This window comes from Dromiciops gliroides, chromosome 6 (assembly GCF_019393635.1).
Source record: "Dromiciops gliroides isolate mDroGli1 chromosome 6, mDroGli1.pri, whole genome shotgun sequence".
Lineage (NCBI taxonomy): Eukaryota > Metazoa > Chordata > Mammalia > Microbiotheria > Microbiotheriidae > Dromiciops > Dromiciops gliroides.
In genome coordinates, this window is record NC_057866.1 from 206,008,551 (window position 1) to 206,034,398 (window position 25,848).

Below are 25,848 nucleotides of genomic sequence, written 5' to 3' on the forward strand. Positions count from 1 at the left end.
TGTTTCCCTCTTTGTAATTCACAGGAGGCTAGGAATCCCAGCTTCTTCACAAAACCAGTTTAAGTAGGGAGATCCAAACCAAATCTCAAATGTGGTCTGAATTTGACCACTATTTTGTAAGGATAATTGATCTAGTTAAGGAAAAAAGAGATGAAGTAGCAGAATGCAGCTTTATAAAGGAAATAAACTAGGGTTTAACAAAAATGAATATCAAATACCAATTGTTTCCCTTCCCTACCCTAGGTTTTTGGTGTTATATTAACCAGTTTTTCTCCGGTTTGATTGATTCAGGCCAAATAGTCAAACCAATTCTCTTGCTGGACATGGGCTATAAGTACAAAATGCAGTATCCTTGATCTCACAATGCATCTTCACCATTAATATGTGGCTAGTGATGATCCCATTTTACAGATGAAAATAAATCAAGTCTCACATTAAATAAATGGCCTGCCTTAATATCACACAGATTTTAAGTGGCAGCACCAGGATGTGAACCAATATCCTCTAAATTGAATCCCTTTGCCAGTCCTTTTGTAAGCAATGCTATATTCTCCTAGGTCATGTATTACCAATGCTGTAATTCTCCTATGTTTTGTACATTTGTAAAACAGTGATACAACATGTGAGATACTAGCAGAAATCTCATAGGGAAAAACTATTTTGTTTAATAGCTAATTGCAAATGTTTCATTCTTATTTGTGACAAAATTAAGGAGGAGTTTAAAATATATTTCCAAATATAGCATTTAAGTGAAGCAAGTACTACAATGGAAAAGAAAATGGAGACAGAACTTAATTCAATTCAGATCCATTCAAAAAACATTTGCTAAATGCTTATCTATCCCAGGTACCATGGCTGGTACTAAGATTACAAAAATAAGAAATAAAGGTGTAAATAATGGCAACTATACAATATTTAAAAAAAAACTTTTGTTCATACATTGTGATGGGATGAAGTGAGCAGTTACACATAAATTATTATACACAAGAATGCACAAAAGACATCCCTGAGCACAGATAAACAAGTGTGCAACATAAGGAACCAGAGAAATCCTCATTCAGCGTTTCTTCAGTAGAGCTAGGAAAAGTACAAATATGAAATAGACGCCCCATCACCAGTAATACAAACATAAGCAGATACTCAGTTACAAAGACCTAAATAAAATCGTTTCAGAAATAGTTGATTTTATCAATTTAGGTATGTGAACTAAATGTTCTTAAGGATATATACCACAAGTAAACTACAATTAGTTGTCTAGCGAGTTTAGATAGGCAAGACTCAGAACAAACACCTTTTTCTTTTATTCTAACTTCTGTTTCATGACTATTAACTATGATAAATTTGAAAAGGTTGAACTGGAAAGAGTAATGAAAATAAGCATGATCCAGAATGTTGTGAGAACTGTAATACATGACTGGTGACACATTGCCTAAAAAATAATAATTTTGACAATAAACAAATGTGTGACAAGGCTTCTTAAGGAATAAAGGACTTTAGTAATTAGTTGTTTCAAGAAAGCTGGAGCTAATTTAGGGCTAGAATTACATCTTAGTCTCAGTAAACTATGAGCTGATAGGCCATAATTAGGCTAAAATGCCATATTGTGGAGAACTTTCATGCCTACAGACCTTATCTATAGAGAAGCACAATGATAAGATCGAAGGAGGAAGAAGAGAGGTGATATCTGGAGATGTGAATTCTAGTCATTGTCTCCTTAAACCTCCTTTTCCTCATGTTTAAAAAATGGGGTGATACTGGCTGTGTTGAGGCTGTCTTTTGGTTTTCTTTGGCCCAATCATAAAAGCTTTTTCTTGAAATTATTTGGGGTTTTTTTCCAATATATTTTCACTTTGAGAGTAAAGAAGAAATAGAAATAATCACTAAAGGAATGTCTAAAGAAAGGTGTAAGCTAAAAAATAAATCAAGAAAATATTCTATCAGTTAATTTTAATGACATTAAAAAGGGATGAATGGTGATATGAAATAGGAAAAGAAATTAGTAGACTGAATAAGATGGAGCATAATATATAGTTAAGGAACTGTGATTCATGCTACAATTATCTCATGTATTTATAATATGTTATTTTGTAATATATTTATTTGTTTATGGGAATTAGATCCCTACTAGATTATAAACTCTATGAAGGCAGGCACCATATCTTATCAAAATTTTTTGTTTCCCTCAGTTTCCAGAACTGTGCTATACACACAGAAGGCATTTAATAATGCTATTGAAAGCTGATGAGATATTTTGCTGAACAGTAAATTGGGAATACTGTGCAACAGCTGAATAGAGGGTAGGATTTAAATAAACTCCAGTAGCTCCCTTTTGCCTTTAAGATCAAATTAAAAATTTTATTTGGCTTTTAAAGCTCTTCATAACTTAGTCCCTTTTGGTCTTTCCAGTCTTTAACCTTATAACTTAATCCCTTCCATGTACTCTATGATCCAATGACACAGTCTCCTTGCTGTTCCTTGCACAAGATATTTCATCTCCCAGCTCTCCGTATTTTCATTGGTTGTCCCCCATTCCTGGAAATCTTTCTCTCTTCTCCCCTCTGCCCCCTGGTTTCCCTGACTTCAAATGTCAGTTAGACTTCGGCCTTCTTTAAGAGGACTTTCCCAATTCCCCTTAATGCCAGTGTCTTCCAGTTGAGACCTTATCCTGTACGTGTTTTGGTTGTGCCTAGTTATTTGCATGTTGCCTCCCCCATTAAACTTTGAGCTCTTTGAGGGCAAGGACTGTTTTTGCATTTCTTAGTATTCCCAAGTGTAAGGTGTTCGATGCAGTTAAATATCAAGGTTAAAGGAAATATCTTTCCTCTCTGTTAGCAATAAACTAACTTTTTCTTTTTTTTTTTTTTTGTGAGGCAAGTGGGGTTAAGTGACTTGCCCAGGGTCACAAAGCTAGTAAGTGTCAAGTGTCTCAGGTCGGATTTGAACTCAGGTTCTCCTAAATTCAGGGCTGGTGCTCTATCCACTGTGCCACCTAGCTGCCCCTAAACAAACTTCCTTTGGAAATACATTGGAAAGATAATTATTTGGATATTTCTTCAAGAAATGTCTTTTGGACCTCCCGAAAGACCTATTTTACAAAAATATTTATAACAGCTCTTTTTGTGGTGGCTAATTAGAAAATAAAAGAATGCCCACCAATTAGGGAATGGCTTAACAAGCTGTGGTATATGATTGTTATGGAATATTATTGTGCTATAAGAAATGACAAGCAAGATGATTTCAGAAGATTTATATGAACTGACTTACAGTGAAGTGAGGCAGAACCAGGAGAATGATATACATAGTGACAGCAGTATCATTGGATGAAGAACTGTGAATGATTTGACTATTATCAGCAATACAAGGAATAGACAGCCCCAAAGAACTAATGAAGTATACTATGTCCCTCCAGAGAAAGCTGATGTTGATTGAACACAGACTGAATCATACTATTTTTTTTCATTTTCTTTCTTGCATTTTATTGGATTGTTTTTGTACAAAATTATTAATATGTAATGTTTTAAATAATTGCCCATGCATAATATATATCTGGATGATTGCTGCCTCTTGGAGGCAGGACAGAGGGAAGGAGGGATAGAATTTTGAACTCAAAACTTTAAATAAAAATGTTTATTGAGGAGGAAAAAAAAATCTGAAGACCCTATTTTTAAAACAAATTAAAAGATGAAATCGATCAACCAAAAATATTTAATTAAACAAAAAATATTTAACTATATTGTATAAAGATAAAAAAATTAGCATCTTATCCTAAGAAGCTTATGGTATACTTAGAGAAGGGTGAAAAAGAGAAGAAAGAAAGGATAACACTTGCTTGTAAATAAATAAATACAAATTAATTTCAAGAGGAGATAGTACTAAGAACTTGACTTGGGAGGAAAGCTTTCACTTTGAAAGTGGCATCTGAACTGATCCTGGACAGAAATCAAGGATTCTAGGAGATTGAGGTGGGGGAAAAACCAACCAAAGAAACAAAAACAACAAAACGACAACAACATAGCATTGCATGAATGAAGAAAAGACTAGGAAAACACAGAGACAAGATGGTGGCTTATTGAGTTCAGGTCAGGTTTAATGGAATGTAGAGCACTTAAAGAAAAGTAATCAGTGAAAGAATAGATAAGAGACCTTGTATAAATTACATGTAAAGATGTTTTTTGAGTTCCAAATTTTTCTCCCACCTTCGCTTCCCTCCCCACTCCTGAATCCAGTAAGCAATCTTATATAGGTTACACATTGCAATCATGTTAAACAAGATAGCTCCTGCTCTCAAGGAGCTCACAGTTTAATTGGATAACATACAAATAACTATGTACAAACAAGATATTTACTTGATAAACTGTAGATATTCAATAGAGGGGAATCACTAGCACTAAGGATTGGAAGAGGCTTCTTGTAAAAGGTAGGATTTTAGCTGAGACTTGAAGGAAGGCAGGGAACATTAGACGTGAAGGAGAGAATCCCAAGCATGGCGAACAGCCAGCAAAAATGCTTACAGTCAGGGGCAGCTAGGTGGCACAGTGGATAGAGCACCGGCCCTGGATTCAGAAGGACCGGAGTTCAAATCCGGCCTTAGTCCCTTGACACTTATTAGCTATGTGACGGTGTGAAAGTCACTTAGCCCTCATTGCCCCATCAAGAAGAAAGAAAGAAAGATAAAGAAAGAAGTAAGAGAAAGAAAGAAAGAAAAACATGTGGAGGTTTACTAGGAAATTAAATAGCAAGAGATTATGATGGTGGTTGGTCCTTAGTATATGATTTTTAGATGAATAAATGATTAATCTCATTTTGCAGATGAGTAAACTGAGGCTTATGAAGGTGAAGTGACTTCCATAGAAAAGAAGCATCAGAGCCATGCCTTTTGTTTGTTGAGAAACCAGCCTTCACCTGATGTAACTTTTGAATCTGCAACAGAAGGCAGTGAACTTACATGTATTATTCAAAATGAATAATATAAGAAATATGTTCAAATTACAACCATGGAAAAACATTGAAAAAATTTATTCCCAATGTGGATTGTTAAACAAGCTACTCTTGAAGATTGTACCAACTCTGTTACCTTATAGCTCTGTGATTTTATGTGGACATTTCTGGATTAGAAGTCCATCAATGGGGTCAGCTAGGTGGTGCAGGGGATAGAACACCAGCCCTGGATTCAGAAGGACCTGAGTTCAAATCCAGCCTTAGACACTTGACACTTATTAACTGTGTGACCCTGAGCAAGTCAGTTAACCCCCATTGCCCTAAAAAAAAAATTCCATCAAGGATCTCTTATATATGCAAAGCACTGTACTAAGGCATATGAGGAATTACAAAGGAGATTACTGCCTTTGAGGAGTTTACAATTTGATGGGAGGGCAGGATAAAATCAAATTAAAACACACAAAAAAACTAAACTTGATAGGATGTCACACTGAAGACATCTTTTTCTTTTCTTTTTTTTTTTGATGATAAAATGTTAAAAATCTCACTGTAGAAATAGACATACAAGTGATGTCGGTTTACTAAAATGAGGATATGAAGACTTTTTTTTTTCCAATAGCAACTTAGAGATCATAGAACTTGCATCAAGAAACCCAAAGGATCATAGACTTAGATCTGGGAGGGACTTTAGAAACCATTCTAAGCCAATCCTCACTTTACAAATGAGTAAACTGAGTTGTGGAGGGTATAAATGACTGAGGCAGGGTTTAAACCTAGGTATTCTAGTTCCATAGTCAGTACTTATTCGCTTGTAGCATATTGTCTCTCCTTATGCTCTTCATAGAATTGTATAGAAATTAAGGTAGGTTTTTAAGGGATTTATTGCCTATGTGTTTTAGGATGGCTAAGACTTTTATTTTTATACTCTAATATTTACATAGACCCATCCTGGGAAAGTTGACCATCCAACTTTTGTCATGATTTGAGGATAATTGGATAGGAACTGGACATGTGAATTAAATGATATAAGAAAATCCCAGATAAGGAAGTTCTCTCTACCTACACAGATCAATATCTTCTCTGAAACTTTGTCATCTTAAAGAACTCTCTATATCAATGATATGTTAAGGAACTTGACTAGGGGCCCTGTGTCTCAAAAGGGGGAGTTGAACACAGGCCTTCTTGATTTTGAGAGTAGCTTTCTATGAGCTGCCCTCTGCCACACTGCCTTGCTCCTGGAGATAGTATTCGATTTTAATTACCTGGTATAATCACTATAGTGCCTTGCACATAGTGGCCATTTGATAAATGTTTCTCAAGTGAATTCTTGAATTGTAGAGCATCTTGGTCAGTTTTCTTTTCTTATGTAGAAAACCACTCATGTTTTGATTAGATTTGGAAGGGGAGAGGGTTAAAAGCAAAAAGAATTCCAAGTATAGTTGGGATATCCTCCATTTGTTTTAAAAGAATTTAACTTACTCCTTTTCTTTTATCTATTGAATCATCCAAGCTATATAACCTATTCTCTCAGTTCCATTAACTTCAGTGCCATCTTTGGCTTCTGATCAGCAGCTGAACAAAGTGTTAAGTTGATGGCATTGTAGAATAAACAGAGCATTCTTTTCAAACACTTACCACTGTTTGAACAGAAACTGTTTTACATATTCTTTACAGTGATCTGTTATTTAGACTATATTGAAAATCTGATCAAAGGCAATGTGAGTCGGAATGAATCCTTGGCTTTTCTGAATATAAGGTCAGCATTTGAGCAGAGAACTTGGAGGGGGAAAAAGAGGCAAAATATACTTTCATTCTTACCTAAACAACAAAGGCCTTTTAGCGCTTGCTATCTTGTTAGTCTTCTCTGAGTGGTCTCACAAGATCAAGTGCTCGTCAGTTATAATTCCATCATTATTCTTCATAACAGCCCTTAAAGCTGCATGTTTTTCAAAAGAACACAGAGCTCACTGAGTCCTGGATGTATTGGGTCCAACCACTCGGAGCAACAAGCTGAAGCAAAATGATGCCAACTGATTTTAAGGCCATTTTCCTTCCTCTGTGGAAGTTTCTGTTTCTCATATTGAATTGATTCACTGAGTGAAATTTGATCTCATGTTATAATGTGTGTATTTCACAATGCACTCCAGTAATTCAAATTGAAATACTTACGGTACATAGGAAGTACCAAAAGGGGGAGGGGGGGAAAACCAAACTCATCCCTTAATGTATACCTCTCTGTGGGAAAAAAAAAAGGTAAATGCCACATGATGATACTTTTTAATAATTTTAAGATAATCAAAATAGTGGATCTCTAGCCTAAAATGTGATTTTATACAAAGGGTATAGTACTGTCTATATGTGTACATGGAAAAGGGAAATAGACATTATAGGTGTTTTTTTTTAAAAAAAAAAAAAGCTTTTCCCTTAATTTAGTTTTCAAGAGACAGAGGGATTTTGTTATCCTGAATTTGGGGACTAATAGCTTTAAGTCTCTAATTGCTTGTATGTGTGTGCATAAACACACATACACATATATGCACACACATTATTGTTTGTCCTTCCTTCTCAGAGCAGACCATGACAATTGGGGTGATGTCATCACTTGCACTGAATTGGATTTAAGTGAGGGAGGGCTGTGCAAAGTCACCAGCCTTACACTCTCCTCCAGAGCCATCTGGGTCCAGTGGCAAGATATAACAGGATGACTGTAGATGGCCCTGGATGTTTTATTTATTTTTATTTTTGAGGCAATGGGGGTTAAGTGACTCACAGCAAGTGAGTGTCTGAGGTGATATTTGAACTCAGGTCCTCTTTTATTTTTCAGGGCAATGGGGGTTAAGTGACTTGCCCAGGGTCACACAGCTAGTATGTGTCAAGTGTCTGAGGCCAGATTTGAACTCAGGTACTCCTGAATCCAGGGCCGATGCTTTATCCACTGTGCCACCTAGCTGCCCCCTGAACTCAGGCCCTCTTGACCCCAGGGTCTGTATTCTATCTACTGTGCCACCTAGCTGCTCTGTGTGTATATGTGTATGTGTAAGCATTTATGTGTGTGTGTGTGTGTGTGTGTGTGTGTGTGTATATATGTATAGGTGTATGCATATGAGTATGCATATGCATATGTATATGTATATGGTTTAAGGCAGAGGATCTTAACCTGGGATTTATGAATTAAAAAAAACATTCTGATAGATGTATTTCAAAATAATTTTCTTTGTAATCTAGTATATTTAATTTTATGCATTTAACAACATTATGCTAAGAACAGACCAATAGGTTTCACTAGACTGCCATGACACAAAAAAAGTTGAAGAACCCTTGGTATAAGAGCATATATGTTCACATTCGTATTTTAGTAGGTATCTTATTTTATACATAAGTATAATTAGAAAGGGGCAGCTAGGTGGTACAATGGATAGAGTGCCAGATCTGGAGTCAAGAAAACTCCTCTTCCTTGTGTGTGTATCTGGCCTCAGACACTAACTAGCTATGTGACCCTAGGCAAGTCACTTAACCTTATTTGCCTCAATTTCTTCATCTGTAAAATGAGCTGGAGAAGGAAATGACAAAACACTCCAATATCTTTGCCAAGAAAACCCCAAATGGGGTCACAAAGAATTGGACAGGACTAAAAAACAAAAAAACTAGAATCAATATAGAATGCAGAAAAAGAATTAGACCCAAAATGTCAAAAATACAAAGCAAAAAAGGAAAAAAAAAGAATTCAGATAAAATGCATGAGATCTTCTTTTAAAAATAAATAAACTTTAAAAACTTTTGGTTTTTTAATCATCAAGGGAAAGGGACAGAAACTGTGACTTTATTGGCATAGTGAACTCTCAGTTGAGGTGGTTCCCCTCTACCAATACTGATGAGCATGCTCTCTGTAGCATAAAGTCTCAGAGATGTTCCTAGAGACAGCATTGCTATAGGGAACTCCCAAATGAAGAAACCTTTTTAGCAATCCAGGTTAGTCTCTTCTGTGTAACAAATAGTCCCATAAAGATTCTAATCTGGAGCCCTGTCCAGTGTCACCCAACCAGTATGCATCAGAAGTAGGATTCAGAATCAGGTCTTTCCACTTTCAAGGTTTGTTTGGCATCTACTACACCATTTTGCTTCTCATCTTTATTTTAATAACAAGTCAATTCACTTCATTTTTTTTTTTAGTGAGGCAATTGGGGTTAAGTGACTTGCCCAGGGTCACACAGCTAGTAAGTGTTAAGGGTCTGAGGCCTGATTTGAACTCAGGTACTCCTGACTCCAGGGCCAGGGCTCTATCCACTGCGCCACCTAGCTGCCCCTCACTTTATTTTTAAATAGTTATTTACTGGCCAATAGAATTTAATCCATATCGGCAGGGGGAAAATGGTTTTGGATTTTCTAAGACTAGTAAATTACTTCAAAGACTTATTTCTCAAATACATCTCATTAAACTTGTTATATACAGTACAGTGCCAAAGATCATGTCTGTACACACAAAGCAAAAATGGATCACAAAATAGCCAATTTGTCTCTTTCAGCTGTCTTTGGTGATCAATACTGATCACTCTAGCCGAATTAATTCTGTCGATCTACTTTGATGGTATAGCTAAAGTGAATGAAATTAAGTCTGTTTTTGTTGTTGTTTGTTTGGGGGTTTTTTGAGCACAGACCACTTGGTTAAAGAGTTTGACAAAGCCAAATATTTTGCTTGTGTATGATCTATATTGTCACATATTGTTTCACCATGTTGAATAATTTGCTAAGTTTACTCTGTTGAATTCATAATTTTCACATAGCAGTGAGTGGAAGGAATGAGGGATGAGGAGGGTAGCAATAGAGACAGCAATGTTTCTTGTCATTATTTTTAAGAAATGGAATCTGTAGACATTTGTCTTGACTTTTTCTATCCAGTTTGTTAGGAGGTACATTATTGTATGAAATACTTTTTCCCATTTACTCAGATGAGAGAATGCATATTTAAATCATAAAAGGAGAGAAAACAAACGTCTTTAAACTTTGTAAAACATACAAGCAAATCTCCCTAACCTTGGAATTTTCACATTTAAACAAAATTTAAAGAAATACTTTAAAAAAACATTTTAAAAATCTGTTGGAAGGAAAATCATGTTTTTAATTGGTTAATACATTAACATAAGTGTTAGTGAATGGTATTGGCAGCCTAAGTCAGATTCACAATGGTTCCAACCATGACATCGATTATGCTAAATAGTCAAAGTGGCTCCCCTTCCCCACTCAGTGACCAAATTTATTACCCTGGTAGAGGATAGGAAATCTAAGAAAGTGAGAGCTCCCTCCTAGCTCCCAATGATTCTGTCTGAAAGGCAAAGGATTTAAATTTATGGATGGCATAATATCAGTCACTTGCTTGCTTTCCCCGATTGTGAAATAATGTAAGATAATAACAAAACCACATGGGAAAGTATCCTCATTAGAAACCTGCATTTTGGAAGGGTAGGGCTCCAAAATGGACTAGTTCATTTTCTGGAGGCACTGCTATTGATAGCAGAAGCCATAAAAGGAAAGAATTCTTTGGTTGAACAGAAATTAATTAGGAAAAAATGAGGAAGGAATGGAAAGCTCTTAAGTCAGTTGTTTAAAAAAAAGGTTCTAACAGCTGTAATATGAGAGAACATGCTAACACATTTTTTAATATAATTATATGAAAAAGACATTTTTATATTTCCCTATTCTGGCATAAAAAGAGTTTTTTGTCAAGCAGTAACAATTTATTCCTTATGGAAACTGCGGTATTATTGTCTGATGGCCATTTTAGATCCATAAAACGAAATGGATTAAAGAAAATTAAACAGTATTTTTAAGTGTCTACTGTTTGTGGCATGTTCACAACAACCTATTTGAAGCAGTCCCAAGAATTTAGCTGACTTCCCAGTGCTTCCGTCACAGTGGTGCAGGCAAACCTTTATGTTTCATGCTGAAAGGTCATTTTGGAATCTTTTAAAGAAACATAGATGTAGATCTGGAAAAGACCTGAGAGGCCATCTGGTTCAATTTCCTCATTTTACAGATGAAGAAACTGAGGCCCACAGAGGTTAACTCATTCACACAACTATGTGGAGATAATAAGTGGTGAAGCTGGGATTCAAACTTGGGTCCTCTAACTGTCAACCTAGCATTCTTTCCATTGCACCACATTGTATGTTACCCTGGAGAGTGTGTGTGTGTGTGTGTGTGTGTGTGTGTGTGTGTGTGTGAGTGTGAGTGAGAGGGGGAGGGAGGGAGAGAGAGAGGGAGGGAGGAAGGGGAGGGGGGAAGGGGGAGAGAAAGGGGGAGAGAGAGGGAAAGGAAGGAGTGTGAGAGATTTAGAGAGATATGATTGAGACATAATGATGTAAAATACCAGATATATTTTCAAAAACATTATATCTGTTAATGAGTGAGAAGTAATGCAGAATTGTGGTATTGGCAAAACCCAACTGTGGCTCCCTACCAGTGTTATGATTGTGAGAAGTCAGATAACCTCTCAGGGTGAAAAGGAAACACAGGCTGAGTTGTCTTTAAGGTCCCTTCTAGCTCCATTATTCTGATCATTCTAGATTGTATTATTATTATTCTATGTATTATTATAATACATAGAATAATATTCTCATGGTACAAATTATTATAATAATAAAATACTATTATTAAAATGCATATTATTAAGCAAAGAATTGAGAGGGAAGACTGACTGTCACAAACCATTATCCGAAAGCTCCCATTTCCAGTCCTATCACTTCCATCTCAGCAAATAGCATTTCTTCTGCTTAATTGAGAAGATTGAAATCAAGGGACACACACTCTCATCAGCTCTTCAGCACTTCTCAATCTCCTTTTCAGTTCTTTCTACTCCTTCCATTCTAGTCTAATCCCTGAAAAACCACTCCTTAAGTGTCTGCTATGTGCAGTGCACTCTACTAGGTGCTGAGGATAGAAAAAAAGTAAAAGCAAAACAAAACAGATCTCTGCCTTCAGGGAGTTTACATTCTACTTTGAGAAGGCAGACTATGAACAGATCAAGTTAGATTATATTGGAAGTAGCCTCCAGCCCGTGTAGCTTTTCCCTCTGATTGACTGGCACCTTTAATAACCTCCAATTTAAGGAGGAATGAAGGCCAGTGAAGTCTTTATTCCTCTCCACGCTATACTCCAGACTCTGACCCACAGGACTCTATTTACCATGCCCTTGCACCGGGTACTTTCAGTCTCCACCCCTCTCTCCCATTTTCAGATCCGCTTGTGTTATCTCCCCATCTTGAAGTCAAGAGATGTCTTTATTTCTGATTGTAGTTGTATTCCTTGCACTTAGCACAGTAGCAGGAATATAGTAACTGATTAATAAATTATTTTAGCCTTGATTTTAGGGAGAGTTAGAGGGAGATGATAGATGGAATTATTTGAGGAGTTGAGCACTAACAACTAACAGCCCAGGAGACCAGGAAGGGCTTCATGTATTAGCCAATGAATTGAGCCTAGAAGAAAGCTAGGGATATTGAGAAGATATGGGATATGGGATATGGGAGATATAGGGATATGGGAGAAATCAGTGCATTTCAATTGTGGGATACTGTCTGTGTAAAAGTACCTGGATGGGAAATGGAACACCAAGTTCAGGAAACAGAAAGTAGCCCAATTGGACTCAGATTTAGAGTTTATGATGGGAATTAGTAAGCCTGGAGTACCATCTTGGAGCCAGACTAAGAAAGGGTTTGTTGCCATTCTGAGACTTTTTTTATTTCATGCTTGGGGCAATAGGTGGTCATTGAAGGTTCTTAGGCAGGAAAGTTACACAGCCTGGTGTAAACTTTAGGATAATGAAGCTGTGTAGCTAGTGGTTTCAAGAGGGAAGAAATCCTCAGAGCATGAGGTGGTCTTACTCATTGCCAAAGCTTGCACCCCCTTTCTTTAAATGCAAACCTATCCATTTTTTCTATCTTCCATACCCTTACTCCATCAATCTTCTCTGTCTCTTCCATGAATAATCATTCTTGCCCTATCTGTGTATCTTTTTTTCACCAACATACAAACACTGTCTACTTCACAGAATCATTGTGAAAAAGTACTTTGTAAAACTCAAAGCTATATAAAGATTAATTGTAATTAATATTACACTGCAAAATATCAGAAACCCAGGAACTCTTCTTGTAAGAGTATGACAGAGTAAATTGTAGGCAGTTAGGTGGCACAACAGCTAGAATCCTGGAGCTGATTTCAGGGAGAACTGAGTTCCAATTCTACCTCAGACATTTACTAGTGATGTTATTGTTTGTCCTTCCTTCTCAAAGAAGACTATAACATCAGGGTGATGTCATGACTTTCACAGATTGGATTTAACTGAAGAATGGCTGTTCAAGGTCACCACCCTCATTCTCTCTTCCAGAGCCATCTGGGTTCAGTGGCAAGATATATCAGGATGACTGGAGATAGCCCCAGATTTTTTTTTTTTTTTGGCAATTGAGGTTAAGGGACTTGCCCAGAGACATATAGCTAGTAAGTGTCTGAGGTGAGATTTGAACTCATGTCCTCTTCAGGGTCAATGCTCTATCCACTGAGCCACCTAGCTACCCCACTAGTGATGTGACCTTGGGTAACTCACTTAATGTCTCTTAAGTATGTTTCCTCATCTGTAAAATGGGGTGAATAATATTACCTGACTCCCAGTGTGGTTGTGAGGATAAAATGAGATTTTCCCACAGTGCTATGAAGCGCTACATAATAAATCCTAGCTTTTCTTTCTTGCTTCTTTCTCTTCTTTTTATTAAAGAAAGTGTTGTGTTAATGCTAGTTGATCATTTTCCTCCATGGCACTTAGCAGGTTGTATAGGAGGTACATTTATAGTAAGTCAATCAGCTAGCCTTTATTAAACACCTATTATATAAGCAGACATTATGCTAAGTGCTGGGGTTGTACTAAGAAAGACAGAATATAGTTCCTGCTTTTAAGGAGCTCACAGTCTAATGGAGACAATATGAAAACAACTCTGCTTTAAAAAAAAAGATGCAGGATAAATTGAGGTGGGGAGGCTAGTCTCAGAGGGAAGATAGCAAAATTAAGGGGTTGGGGAAATTTTCCTTGAAGAAGGTCATATTTTAACTAGGACATGAAGGAAGTGAGGAGAGTCAGAAAGCAGTGATGAGGAGTGAAAGAATAACCAACACGGCCAGTGACATTTCAGAGTTGGGGGATGGAGTTTCCTGTGGAAGGGACAGTACATTGCAGAGCATGTGGAAGGGTAGGGAGGAGTTATGATATAAGAAGATGAGAAAGAAAGGAGAGGTCCACGTTAGGAAGATCTTTGAATGCCCCAGCATGATTTTATAATTGATTCTAGAGTTGCTGGGAAGCCATTGGAGATGATTGCATAAGACACACAAAATGATCATACCTTTTGCCTTATGCTGAATAGAGTATTGGCCCAGAAGAAGAGAGTCTGGAGGCAAGGAGACTAAATAGATGATTGTAGCAGTAGTCCAAACTTAAGGTGATAAGATCCTATACCAAAATGGGGTAGTATCAGAGGAGAGAATAAGGGACTTACAAGAGAGATCGTCTGAAGGTAGAAACAACAGAACTTGGCATCAGGTTGGACCAGGGGAGTTAGAGAGAAGGGAGAATCAAGGATGACATGTGAGTTGTAAGCATGGGTGGCTGGAAGAATGATGGTAACCTATGAACATTAAGAAGAGGAGAGGGGCAGCTAGGTGGTGCAGTAGATAGAGCACCAGCCCTGGGTTCAGGAGGACCTGAGTTCAAATCTGGCCTCAGACCCTTGACACTTACTAGCTGTGTGACCCTGGGAAAGTCACTTAACCCCAATTACCTCACCAAAAAACAAACAAAACAAGAAGATGAGAGAGTTTGGGCAGTGGGGAGGACATATAGTGAGTTCAGTTCTAGACATGTGGATTTTAAAATGTCTACAACACATCCAGAGATGTCCAATAGTCTGTGGAGATGTGAGACCAGAGATGAGGAGATAGGTTAAGACTCAATGACTAATTGTAATTTTGGGAATCATCAGCATAGAGAAGATAATTTAATTCGTGGGAGCCAGTCATATCACCAGGTGAGCTTGTATAAAGGGAGAAGAAAAGAGTACTGTAAGATTTTAAAAGCATTTGCTGCACATGTTATCTATTTTGATGCTAGTGTTCTGATGGATTTAGTTTAGGGCTTTGAAATTCATTATATGGAGATACTATGTCATATCAAATTTTATGCTTAATTTTTAAATAATCTTTCCTCTAATTTTTCATTCTATACTATACAAAAGAAGATGAGAATGGACACATTTGAATTCCATATTAAGTAAAGCCTTTGATATTCTGAGTAGATCAAAAAGTAAAAAATAAATAAAGAAGCAAATAATACCCCTTGTTAGATTAAATTGAATATTGAATTACCACATTGGATACATGCTCATTAGAATCTGACATGCGTGCCCTCAGTGGGGTTGTCTAGTCAAATAATAGGTCCATATTTTGTGTATTGGTCCTATCATTTTATTGTCATATTCTCTATAGCAAATGCTCAGATAAACATAATTTCAGAAGACTATTCCTCAGCCCTCAAAGTTAGTATCTTTTGTAGCTTGGAAGACTTTGAAATGTGATCTGATAATGGCGTCAAAAATTCCATGTGAAATGTACACATTGGTTCCCTTCATACACTCAGTGGTCCAGACCAAAGAACTGCCCTGCTTCTTGTTCCTCAGGTGTGATTCATCACTTCCTTTCTTCATGCCTTGGGGATTCTTCATTGTTTCCCATACACTGAATTCCTCACCTCACTGTCTTGAAATCTCTAATTTCTTTCACACCTTTAAATATGATCTATGGAACACTTGTCCTGGTTGCCCTAGTTGCTGTTATGTTTCTCCCCTCCCCACTTTACCTTCTCTCTCTTTCTCTCTGTCTCTGTTTCTCTTTATCTCTCTCCATCTCTCTCTGTCTCACTCCATCTCTCTCTGTCGCTGTGTCTTTGTCTCTGTGTCTGTATGTGTGTCTCCTCCCTCTCCATCTCTCTCTCTCTCCATCTCTTTCCATCTCTCTCTCTTATCTCTCTCCATCTCTCCATTTCTCTTTCCATCTCTCACCACATTTCTCCATCTCTCTCTCCATCTCTGTCTTTCTGTGCTTGTGTTTGTGTATCTGTGTGTGTTCCCACCCCTCTCTCTCTCTCTCTCTCTCTCTCTCTCTCTCTCTCTCTCTCTCTCTCTCTCCCAACTTCTTTGTCTCCTCTTTCTCTTTTTTGCTTAGGACTGGCATTGCCTTTATCTGTGCATATGGTATATTCCCTAAATAGAAAATAAACCCCTAGATGTCAGAAAGAGTTTTGGTTGTGTCTTTGTATCTCCAATATCTTTTTTTTAATTCAGTATATTTATTTATACGGTAGCATTATTTGCATATAAGGGATGTATAATAAATATTTATTGAATTGAATTAAATATTCCTTTATTCCCAACATTATCTAGTAGATATTTTCTTCTTTGAGGGAGTGTGTCGCTATGGTTTTTTTGATGTTTGACATGTGATGCAATTTCTCACTCCACTGGAAAAAAAAATACTAATGCAAATCAGAATATGCCCCACAATTTGTCTTAACAACTTAGCTAGGGGTGATAAAAAGTTAAGTGACGCCTAGAATCACGCTATCCATATGTACCAAAGGCAGGGCTTGAACCCAGATCTTCCTGTCTGTGGACTCTCTATCCCTTGTACCATATAAATCAGATATCAATCTGTACATATAAATCAGAAGTGATTGATTGCCTGGGTGAAATGTCATGACAATAGTCACCATTATCTTTGCTTCTTGGCATTTCAGAGTGCTTGAAAGATGTTTGACTAGATTTCAACTTCCTTAAGGGTAGCAATGATTTATTCTGCTTTGTATCCTCCAGGATACCCTAGCACTTAATAGGTGCTTAGTCAATATTCATGAAATAATGGTTTGCTACATTTACTGGCAATAGGCTTGCAGGGACAATGGGACACCCAGGGCTCTTTGGTTGGGTTTTGTCTCCAGTTTTCTAACTCCATTGATGTAACCTTCAGTGGTTGACTTGCATGTAGTGACAGCATCCAGCCAAGTAATATTTTGCCCCTCAGTTTTAGGTCTGCTTTTGGCGTTTTGTACATCTGTCTGGAATGATCTAACACGTCATTCTTTCACATTGTAAGGAGAGCACTAATTCTCACTTTGAAATGTGGCTTCCATTTATTCCCAAGTGTGTTTATGCATTACTTTTTGATTAATGGAATGTTTTCTCCTTTCCAAAGATAAGTGTGGGGGGATGCATCCTATCTAAATTGCATCGGGTATGTCTATAAGAGTTGTACAACTGCTTTGCGAGTTAAGTGCAGTTAAGTTTAGGGCTTTAGGTAAGAATAAGTAAATAAATAAAAAGGTATTGAATGTCTCCTGTGATGCCAAACATGGCACATCTCCTAGGCTCTTTCTAATCAGAATACCTCTGAAATTCTGATTCAATATACACACACACACACACACACACACACACACACATATATATATATATATATATATATACCTACTATTCAAGTATATATGACTGTGTAATACACACATATACATGTATATGTGTGTATACATGTATACACACACATACTCATGTGTATGGGCGGCTAGGTGGCACAATGGATAGAGCTCTGGGCCTAGAGGCAGGAAGACCTGAGTTCAAATCTGGCCTCAGACACTAGCTGTGTAACCATGAGCAAGTCACATTACCCTGTATGCCTCCATTTTCTAATGTATAAAATAAACTGGTGAAGGAAATGGCAAACCACACTAGTATCTTTGCCAAGAATACCCCAAATGGGCTCATGAAGAGTTGGACATGACTGAAATGACTGAAAAACAGCAAAAATATACATGTATGTATATACACATGCAGAGTACCTAGCACAGAGTAAATGCTATATTATTAGCTCTTCTCATTGTCCTTAATTTATGTTTGTTTATGTGTGTATGTTTGTATATATATATATATATATATATATATATACATATATATATGATTATACACATACTAAAGCACACATACATAGAACTGGGAGTTATCTATTAAATTCTGTTGGCACTATCCTGTTTTGTTTGTTCAGAAAGTTTGGGCAGTACATTTTTCCATCTAAGTATCTCTTAGATTATCCCATTCAGGGAAGTTTGGTATGTTCCCACGAATGTGCTATATTCAGCACCAAGGACACCATCGTTGTTCAGGAATCTAAAGAACTTAACAGGAGATTGTTTTGGAGAGGTGTGTTTCATTGATAAACAAGGTTCTGCCATAAAAATGAATGGGCAGACACAGAATATGTCAGGAGTATAAAAATGTGTGTAGCATTCATTAAAGTGTTTGTTAAATAATGTATTCAGACTGACTAGTGTTTCCCAGACTCTCCATTGCCCATTATATGTTCTAGTAAATTAAAGTTCGGAAACCTTTGTCAGAGTTATAATACTCAAACTGACATCTAATTCCCCCAGACAATAGGTACAAGTCTGCAAGCCTCTCTAATTCTTTCCAGTCTTTACATTTATCGATTCTTTTGTAGCCCTGTTTCATTCAATCTATTACAAACAGCACCAGTTAAAAGTGTGAAGTTTACCACGTTTGACCTAAGGCACATTAAAAACAATGGCTTCCTGGCCTACATTCCGTGCATCCCAGGGTTGTTGCTTTTTTTAATCTGACCAACATTTTTATCTGTAATTACTAAACTAGGTTTGAAGTGGCAGCTTGATTAGAAAGATTGACATATTTATTTTTTGGCTGACCTATATATAGATACACACACAAGGAAAATAATTTGGATAGACATGGATAAGTTCTGCTATCGTTTGTTAACCTACTTTTCAAAAAAATGTTATTAATCGAATTGGCGTCTGTGATTTAATTGAAGTTACTCTTCTTTGGTGTAAACGTAAAATACTTTTAAAAATTCTTTTACCAGTCTTAATAGTAAATAAAATACTTTCATCACAGGTATAGGAAAGCTTCAGTATAGGCAGTCTCACACAACTAGTTATATTCAAAATACCATACTTTTTGGGTGCAGTATTATTGGGAGTTTTATTGAAAAGTCTATAAATACTATATTGGGAATCTGAATGAAGATGTCGCTAAGCTTTTCTGGAATTAACATAATAACCCTTTTTATCATATAGCATTGCTCTGGATTCTGCCTTTTCTACACATTTTCTGTTGTAAAACATACGGCATAAATAATTGATAGTAAACAAACAAATTCTACTTTTGCCCCAGTGTACTTCACCAGTTTTCAAGACTTTGAAGTTCAGTAAATAATTTATGGCCCTTATTAGTGAAGGCAAATCAGACGGTCTCCTTGATCCTGGTTGCTTTCTGCCCTTGTTGTTTCTGAGCAGAATTGCTAAGTGACTCTCCTGATTGGTAACTAAACTGAATGCTGTTGAAAATAATCCTAACGTTCATTGTGATGTATACTGAAGATTTAACTAGAATAAATTATAAACCAATGAGCATTTGCACTAAAGGAAGTTGTAAGGTTGCTGAGGTGGTTCTTGAAAACGAAGTGTAATATGTTTTTTGAGAAAAAAAGAAAGGGTTTTTTTGTTTGTTTTTACTATGCTTTCAAATTTACCTATAAATTCTTCTATTGTGTCTTTTCAAAATGAGTATTTTGACCTAAATAGGCAATCCTTGGCAGAGATACAAACATACTGAAAAATGTGAATGAACATATCAAAAGACAGATTATATGATCTGCCTGCGTGTTGTTGTTTTTCAAATACTAATAAAAGCTTAGGCTGTATACCAGTGGGCTAGACCAAATACTCTTCAGTGGGACAATCGTTTTTCCTGGGTGAGAAAAAAGTCATCATATATGGGTAAGAAGTAAAATTTTGGAACTTAACAAAAGATTTGCAACTTAAAAAGTATTCCCAGTGCTCTTTTGAGTTATTCATAATGATATGCAAATGAACCAAAGGTTCCACTCCATTTAGTACTAGGCTCAAATAAAGACTTTCAAATACAAGTGGTTATTCTGGGCATGTATCTTCTCAACATTTCTGTTTGTTTCTGTAATGTATTTTTTATTTTTGAAGTAATCAGAGATAATAGATCACATCATTGGCAAGGTTTCTTTGGAATATGGTGATTTACAAACTGGAAAAGGGAGGATAAAATCTTAATATTATACAATCATATTCTTGGGAATCAAAATGAATATAATATGCCCCATTTTTCACGCTCAAACTGAATCAACCCCGACTTGATCAATTTACCTTTTTCAGAAAAAAATTCCCATAGTGTTTTGACTTTCAAAAGCCACTTATATAAGAATTCTTGCCTTTACTAGTATGAAAAAAAAATAGTGTCTGTGTTTTTTTTCAGCTATACCTAGGTTTAGTTAAAAACAAATATTCCAAAATCAGAATTTACACTGAATTTTTCTTTCCAACCTTGTGATATTTGCCATCACTTATGAGGACTGGATCTGTCTGTGGTCTTAACCTATCCTCTTTTATAGAGGATCCCATTAAGAGCTCCCCCATTTTATGGGGCAGCTAGATGGTGCAGTGGATAGAGCACTGGCCCTGGATTCAGGAGTACCTGAGTTCAAATCCAGTCTCAGACACTTGACACTTACTAGCTATGTGACCCTGGGCAAGTCACTTAATCCCCATTGCCCCACCAAAAAAAATACCAAAAAAAAGAGCTCCCCCATTTTAGTGTTGCCATTAGCTTATTTTGTGATCACAGACAAATAAATCACTTTTCTTACCTGTTTAAAAAAAAAAGCAGAAGGGGGGAGGAACCAGATGCATGAACCAGACAGTTCTCATTTTCTGAGATTTATAGGGTCACTTTTCTACAGACTGTTTATTTCTTCCTTGGCACTGTTTGTACTTCCAGTACCAACCACCAGTTGAAGGATTATGATGTATAGATTAGCCATAGAGTTGGGCTCTCTCCCAACACAGCTATAAAGCACAGTGCTTCTATATTCAAATTCACCTTCTCAATAAACATGAACTCTTTATTGAAATGTAAATAATATCCCAGAAACCCCATGTGTTGAGTTTATGTGGACCTGGGGCTTCTCATGAATCACTCTTAGCTTTATGCCCCTACCCAGGGACTCACCTGTGAATATCAGAATAGAGCTGATATTTGGTTTTCTATGGATGTGACTAAAAGATCTTTCTATAAGCATTCAATTTAATAATATATAATATAATGGTTACCAGACAACTTTTATTTCACCCCATTGAAAAAATGCAAAATAACACAAAAACGCTTATAAATATTCATAAGTAACTCTGCTTTTCTCTCTAGAGAGTTCTTCCTTCCCCATCTCTGCTCCCCTCCCCACTATCCCTGCCCCACTCACTTACGGTCCTCCAGACTCGTATCTTCAATCTATGGCTGAAATTTCCTGAAAATGGAAATGCATTTGAGTCTGATGGAAGGATAGCTCCTCCTGTCTGAATGAGTCTTCCATTTTTCTCTTAAGGACCTATTACATAATTCTCCAAATTTAAAGGACAATCTAACTAATGATATGTACAAACATTGAGGACATTTTTGGTTTGGGTGAAATATAATCATGTTTCAAGGATATAGGTTTTCATCTGTGTAGGTGCTTCTACCACTTATGTTCACTGCAACACAATAGATCATCATCCCAAGTTGGTGTGGTGAAAACAACTCATTGAATGATTTGACATTTTCAAGATAAGCCTATTCCAATTTACCTTGGCTCATTCTTTGGCAAGAGACTCCTGGCGCATCACGAGCCGGAAATTTGAAGTCTTTATAGCGGGAAAATATGTCAGAGTTTCTGCTTCAGTGGATCACAGTAGCTTATGAGAACTAAGAATCATATCCACACCACATTAAGGCATCTAAAGTAGGACAATAATTGAGGTTTACTGGAAAAATTAGATTTGCATAAGTAGCAAACACAAAATTGAGCTGAAAAATCAATTGATGAAAAAGCTTTTGTTATAAAAATAGTATTTGAGCTTCACTGAGAAAGTAGAATAATAACACTTATTATTTGGACCAGACCTATAGGTATATTGATATTGGAAATTTGAGATGAGGAAACTTACCCTACATATGCATATGAGCATATATTCTATAATTTCTAACCTTAAAGAGTTGTCTGAGGCCAGGAGAAGTTGAATTCTTTGTACAGGTTCACACAACCAGTTGTATTAGAGTAAGCCATGAGCCTTTATCTTCCCAACTTCCTTGCTGGCTCCCCAGCCACTAAGTTACACTGTCTTTCATCTTTATTATTGCGAGCCTGAAAATCCAAAATAAAAAATAATAAATTGAGACATGATTATTAGATTAAAAAAACATTCCTGGAAGTAAAATGTTCCCTTAGTTAATTTAAACTAACACCTGATTTGCTTTTTAAAAATCTATTTATGTCTACATTTTCAGGAACATACATGTTATACAATAAAATACAAGATGCTTAGGTTTTTTTTCTTATAATGCAATTCGTCAACAAGTTGATTAAAATGGAATTTTCATGTGAAAGAGTTCAAAGGCTTCAGGGGAAAAGAGAAAATTATAAGAGAATTTTAACAGAGCTAGAAAAGAAAGTTAAGTTGACTCATGAAGAGGTAGAATAGTGTAGGAAATGTCAACAGTTCTTGCATAATTACTGAAAATGGATCAGTTCCATCCAAGACCATCCTTATGTGGTATTAATGGCACTGAAATAGAGCTTTTAAGTAATAAAGGCAATATTATTGAGCACAATTCATCTTTAAAACTCATTTGACTATGAAGAATCAGTTCTGAGAATAAAGGGCTTAGATTGAATGAAAATATATGCAGTTCACAATATAGTAAAATGAAAAATACTACAAAACCGGAGAACGTTTTCATTGGGTTTTTTTTAGTGCCATGAATTTAACCAGCTGGAATTACTGTTAAAGCACCATCCAATTCAACCTTTTAAAGGGACAGATTTGCTTTTTAATGGGAAATGTGCATTTCATCATGAAGATGAAGTAAGGTGGCCTTGGCTAACTTATTCTCCACAGAAGGATGCTCCTTTTTTTGTCCTAGATGCTTAGCATATAGTGAAGAACACAGATTATAGAAAATTTGCTTCAGGCATGGAAGATTAGAGGCATGCAGATGGACAGATAGAGGAAAATTAAAAATGCAAACTCTCTAGTGTCCTGAATACCATATAATGATGTCATCTGCTTAACAACTAGGAATCCCTAAGAATAGAACGAGATAAGAGAAAACAGTTTTAGGAAATTAGAGTTATGGTCTAGGGAAAGTCAATAGCAACTTGAAAAAATAAAATCATATATTATACAATGTGTTTGTCTCAAAGTTTTCCTTATTTGGGTAAGGAAAATATGTTTCAAATAATACCTTGAATTTAGCTGAAATAAATTTTTAAAGAGGAAAGAATGATATCTGTGTCTCTGGTTTCTGAAAAAAAATGTTATAATAACATATTATTATAGTATTGGTGATTCAATTAAGTCTGTTCATCTTGATATTAAAACTGGCACATTTTCAATAAAAATCAACAATTCCATGAGCTGACATTTATATTGTCCTTTTAAGGCCTTCAAAGAAGGATTTTTTCATACATGATCTCATTTGTGTCTCAACAACAACCCTGTGAGGCAAGTAACATGGGAATTATTATCTATGTTTAACTGACGGGGAAACAGGTTCAGAGCATTGTGTGGCTTTACTATGGTTATGTAGCTAATAAGTTATCAGAAATAGTTCATGGATATTTCCAACCCCCAAAACAGTGCCTTAGCCATAATATCATGCTGCCTCTCATTTTTAAAGGTGTAGGAATAACTTTAGGTTCCTTGAACATGTATTTCAATACATATAAATGAATTCAAAAACTGAAACAATAAGTGTCCTATATTTTTTTAGTAATCATAAAGGAACTCAATGAGAAAAATGTATTTTTTATTATTACTAATATTGTAATACTTACCCTATTTATCATTACCAGTATTTTTCTGTGAGAAATAATGTTTTCATAATTTCATATAATCAGTTGATGGAGTATCAGACAGAAGTGTTAATTTAAAGGATGTGTGTGTATAAGTATGTATATATACTTATATGCACACATACATATACATGCATGCATATATGTATATCTATATATGCATATAAGTGTATGTGTCTATATATGTGTTTATATACACACAGAACATAGAGAAGTATTAGAAAGAGTGCTGACTTTTGTGTTTGAAACACCTAAATTTGAATCCTGTTTCTGGCACTTCATTACTGTGGATAAGTCATTTATTCTCTCAGGACCTCTAAAAAACTGCCTGAAACTTGAAGTTTGAAGGCAGTAGTAGATCTGCATTGACTGAAGGAGTTCCCTCACTGGGATGAAATCACATGAAGAGCTGTGTACTACTTCTTGCCAACCCTGGCTGCATGACCCTGGATGGGTCCCTTAACCAGAGGTGTGGAACACATGACCTGACTTCCACTTCAAGCCCACAACTCTCTCCAGTGCTGCCTTAACCAGACTAAAATGGAATTGGGAAATATTTAGCAAAATAAGTAACATGCAGATAGTGCTACTGTGTGGCTTTCTAAGTCACTGTGCCAGCCAAAAGGATACTTGTGTATAGTTTAGTAGCCATTTCTGTTCCAGTTTGACTCCACTATTTTAGGCAGTTCTCTAAGACTATAAATTGCAGAAGAGATACCAACCCAGATCAGTAGTTTCTTCACTTAGTAGTGTCTTCATTTAGATCAGGAGTTTCTTCATTTAGGGAGTTCTATATTTCAGCAAAACCTTAATTCCAGTTCTCCATCTTATTCCTGTCCCTAATATAAATTGTATAATAAAAATGAACATTATGTAATATTGAAAACATTTTTTAAATATAACCAGAGCTGAATTATTTTTCCCTCTTGATTTGACTTGAATACATCTATAATGTGGGTGTGAAAAATTTATCAACTTATTTTAACTTTTAAGATACTGTTGAATTTTTAAAGAGAGTAACAGGAAGAGAGAATGAAGCAATGGGCTCATGAAAAGAAAAATCCTGGAAGCACAGCACTGTATGAATTCTGCTCCCAGAACACTCTCTTGCTGCCTAGATAAGAGTAACAGGCAGAGGTGTTCTGGAGCAAAGCCTCTGTTTAATGTTTAATGTTCACTGTGAGCATTCACACCTTGGAAATCTGAAAATTTACAAATCAGGCCTTGATTTATTGTTTTGTTAATTGGCTAGAATTAGGAAAGTAATGGGGATTAATAATGCAGATTAACTTTAAAAGAGAGTCATGGGTACTTCTCCCCCAACCTCCACCAGTGACATTTGCTAAACATTTACAAGCTATTACAGGTTAAGTGAAAGAGAAGGGAGTATGGGGCAAAAGAGGAGGAGAAGGATTAAGAGTGATGTAGAAGGAGAGAGGAAAGGAAGTAGAGAAATGTGGAATGGAGGAAGAGTGAGAGTGAATGAAAGGGAATTAGAAAGGAAGAAAGTGACAGAAACAGACTGAGTTAGAAACAGATGACAGAGACACAGACACACAGAACAAGACGTACGCACAGAGCAAGGGAGCAAGAGAGACAGACAGACACAGAGAGAGAGAGAGACACACACACACACACACACACACACACAAAGACACAGACACAGACTGAGACATACACAGAGACACAGAGCATTCCTAAAGAAGAATAAAAATGGGTTAATGAAGATGTATACACACATGTAAGAAATAAATTTGCCTAAGGAGACATTAACTGAGCTGTGAGCTTTAAAAAAAATGAGAAAAAGGGGCAGCTAGGTGGTGCAGTGGATAAAGCACTGGCCTTGGATTCAGGAGGACCTGAGTTCAAATCCAG

At 36.3% G+C, this 25,848-nt stretch overlaps 1 protein-coding gene across 3 annotated transcripts in view; it reads left to right on the forward strand.

Annotated features, from left to right (window-relative positions):
* Positions 1–25,848, forward strand: part of TENM3 (teneurin transmembrane protein 3) — a 1,675,137-nt gene that overhangs the window by 837,589 nt on the left and 811,700 nt on the right. The gene's annotated exons all lie outside the window — the stretch shown is intronic.